Source organism: Raphanus sativus, chromosome 4 (assembly GCF_000801105.2).
Source record: "Raphanus sativus cultivar WK10039 chromosome 4, ASM80110v3, whole genome shotgun sequence".
In the NCBI taxonomy this organism is placed as follows: domain Eukaryota; kingdom Viridiplantae; phylum Streptophyta; class Magnoliopsida; order Brassicales; family Brassicaceae; genus Raphanus; species Raphanus sativus.
The window spans coordinates 44,434,234-44,438,263 of NC_079514.1; the positions used below are offsets into that span (position 1 = coordinate 44,434,234).

A 4,030-nucleotide genomic window follows, 5' to 3' on the forward strand; every position below is an offset into this window, starting at 1 on the left:
TTCGCATGATTCCTTTTTTTTGACTCGTGTGATTACAAATATGCATGTAGATGACATTGTTTTTATGTAAATTGGCGATGTGTGTTTATTGCATTTGTCATAGCTTCACAAATTACAACTACTCTTATGCTTAAGTTGTAATCGGGTTTTGTATTTTGTTAGAATTTACGTATTTTGATTTTTGAAATAGTATTTTCAGATCATGAACTAATATTTTTTTGCATAAATTATGAAAACATACTTTATCATCTACTTCAAACCCATCCTCATAACACCTAAAAATATTCTGTCTTCTGCAGAATTCAAGCTCTAATAATTTTAATAATTTATTTTGTATCTATTAACTGAAATATTTTATTGTTTATCATCTCTTATGTTCTTTTGTAGACAGTTGTTGTATACTACATTGAAGTTGGAGAGGCTTTGTTATTCTAACTCCATGAAGTGAAGTCTATGTGATTCCAGCAACCTAAACTCACTAACGATCTACACTGTCTGCGAATTAAATTTGATAAAACCGAAAATACTACGTCGCCACATTTTATCTATTAAATTGATAAAACCGAAAATACAAACCATAAATTTGGATTAACTACCCCTCTTGATTTTTTTTCAAATGCAAAAATTGCTGATGTGATGATTCTTGTTTCTCAAAGAGTCTTGTTTTAAATTTGTCTATTCCTTACTGTTTACCGTACAAAAATTAAATTTCACTTTCATTCAATTTTTTCTTTTATCAAGTGCCACAAATCTGACGGAAAATAGTAAAAGAAACACCAACTAAACTGAGATCAGCGTAAGGCATAGGACATCAGTATACATTCCACAAGCACATCACGAAGCTGTAAACTCCTAAGAATGATACTTTCAATTTGAGGCTTCAAAAATCGCTGGTCCAAATATTCTTGCAACCTTATTCATTCATAAACACAGAAAGACAAAGCATATAACTAATGCATATAAAGTTAAGATAAAAGTAACTAAAACAGAACATATAACCTAAAGCAATATGGTTCTTAATTTCTTACGTTTTCACAATTTAAGACCATATTTTCGCTACTGTTGTATGTTCTTGTAGAGCTAGTGCCCTGTTTCTCTGTAATTACTGTTATAAAGCTTACCATCAAGAACCTAACCACAAGTTCCATTATTACACCCAAATAACATATTTTGAACCCCTAAGATGCAATTTTTAACATAATAAGTACGTTTTCTTCGTTACCTATGGAGCCATGTATCCGAGAGTTCCACATTCTCCACCAAAATCTGTGATATTTAGATTCCTCTGATAAACCAAAGCATATTCTTTGTTTTCACATTCCCATGAACAACTCGACCTGAATGCAACTAACTTAGCCTGCAAAAGATCAGTCATGAATAGGGATCTCCCTTTCTTTCTTGGAGATAGTAAATGAAAAAATCATGTTGGTGTAATTTACCTCGAGAGATGGAGAGCGAGTAGATCAACAACTTTAATTGCTTGCTTCCTATCAAGAATGATAAAATAATTCTGTCTTTTGTATTTGTCAGTCCCTTGTGTTCTCTTCAGCTGTATCTGAAAGTTTTAAGCGGGTCACATGGATAAGCATGGAAGCGGGAAGAATAAGATGTCAAGATATATAATCAGTAATGGCAACTTAAAATTCAAAAACGAAATGCAGGGGAGGCCGACCTTTTCATTGATCAGAGACATGTCAACCTCGAATATAACAGTCATAATGTTTAGTTCAAGAAAACTATGAACATGAGTTTAGTAACCTAAGAAGACTATGAACATAAGATTAAGAACACATCTAACATCGCTTCAAAGACACATTAAACATGAGTTTACAAACATAAAGCACTTTGAACATGAGTTTAAGAACAGATTTACCTTGGAATCCAGTAAGAGTATATCAAGAGACATTACTGGCTTCCCAAAACCTAAGCAACCACCAGCTTTCAGATCAGAAAAGAAGGAAGATGGATGAGTTAACCGATTCACAGTGAATGTATATAGAGATTTAGTGTTTTCACCTATTGTGAGGATGTTGTTCAAGTGAAGAAGCTAACCTTTTTATAGGTGAAGAATAGATCTCCTTGGAGAAGGATAACTCACAATCAATGTCAAGATCGTGCAACAGCTCCTTCTATGGAGTTAAGAAGACGATGATGGCGCTCAATCTGTAACTCGGCCGTTATGTTTGAGCAGAGGAGAAGACCAAACGACGCGGGAGGAGACAAATGAACAGATTCTTCATCTCGATCTCAGTCATCCAAACTATCAAATGATGACGCCCATCGAGACCGTCTCAGCGCCGTTCTAAGATGGACGATGAACACGAAGAAAGCTTCTGATTAGGTTTTGCGCAGGAGACGGTCTCGATGGGCCGCAGGAGAACAGCAGAACAAAGCCCAATCCGAAGCTTTAATGAAACGCTGCGGATCTGACGTGGCGACGCCACAGAGCTCCTATTTCCTAGGTGGATGCTGATGTGTCACCAGGAGAGATCCAACCTTTTTTTATAGTAATAGATAACTAACAAATAAATTGTCGGATTTTTTTTTAATATGACACTTTTAACATAGATAACAATGACGTGGGTGAACTAGTTCACGGCTGTGCAAGCAATTCCTAGGTCTGATTTATCGTTTATGGGTGATGTTGGAATCATACTCGCTGGCAGAGAGAATGAGCTTTTGAATTCTACACAGGAACAACATGGATGTCTCCCAAAGACATTGGATATTCACATGATTATCTGCTAACTTACATATTAGACGCATTGATTATTTGTTATCTTTTTACATGTAATCACTTATAAAAAACACTAGATCTTGACCCGCGCTTTGGAAACGCGGAATATTGTACGATGAAGAATTTCATTAATAATTTAAGAAATATATTGGTAATTTTTAAGAGTGTGTATTTAAAATATTTTTGCATTTAAATCAGTGTTTTTAAATACAACCCGATTGTGATTATACCCGTTAATCCGGAGATCTAACAATTCAATTTAGATTTTTAAAATATTCATATTAAAAAAAAACACTAAAACCTGAGATTAACCGATTGAACTGTTGGATGACCGATATGTAATCTAATTTGATTTAAATTGTAAGAGTTTCAAAAATTTTAATCTTATAATCCAAACTTTAAAGTTCATTATTTTACAATTTATGAAACTATGACGTTTTTACAAAATTTTAAAAAGAAAATGATAGATATAAAATAACTAAGATTAATTATTGTATTGTTTGGAAACATTTATAGTAGTATTAAAGTTATATTGTTTGGAAACATTGATAGTAGTATAAAGAAATAAGTATATTGTTTGGAAACATGGATAATAGTATAAAGAAAGAAACATTAGTGATTTAATGTAGGTTTAACTATAAAGTATAAAAGCGTATTTAATTTAAAAACTTACAAAATAAATGTTAGGTCCAACAGAATGTTTCTGTTTTAATAAGATAGATTGTCTCCAACACATATCTTACCGCCTATATAATAATTAACATTAGATAGTAATTTTCTATAGAACAACTAGCACTAGATAATGATTTTCAGTACATAAAAAAAAAATACAAATATCAAATCATTTTGTAATGTCTAGGTTTGTAGTATAGGAAAAATCTAAAAGAGTTGATTTGACTACTTTTGTTATCAAAGTGCATTTACTTTTTTTGGTCACACATCCAAAAAGAATTCTATATTTAAGTTTGCTTGAACTGAAGTAGTCGAAGGTTTATGACATATCTGAAAGTGATTCGTGATATCGTGTAGGTGAGGCCAAGTATGGAGAAATGTCACATGATATTACAGGGTCAGTAAAAAAGTATTCGAGCCTCCAAAAAATTAACGCACCTCTCGTCGCATAGAATGACACTCACAGACCGAGTAAACGGGTGTGAGAGGCCTATTAGTCATGAATGATTGGGGCGTTATACATGTGTTGTTCTGTTAACATTTTATACTTATACACAGTCCAAACAGTATGACTTGTTCTATTAATTCATAGCAGTATATGAAAGTTGAATGTTAAACTTT

The 4,030-nt window shown here is 32.9% G+C and overlaps 1 long non-coding RNA gene across 1 annotated transcript; it reads right to left on the reverse strand.

The window, feature by feature from the left end:
- Positions 1-612: 612 nt before the first annotated feature.
- On the reverse strand, positions 613-2,437 carry LOC108830724 (uncharacterized). Its single transcript, XR_001946216.2, has 5 exons — positions 2,053-2,437; positions 1,874-1,938; positions 1,440-1,555; positions 1,223-1,357; positions 613-912 (listed from the first exon to the last, which is right to left on the reverse strand). It is a non-coding gene; the product is annotated as an uncharacterized LOC108830724 (long non-coding RNA).
- Positions 2,438-4,030: the final 1,593 nt, after the last annotated feature.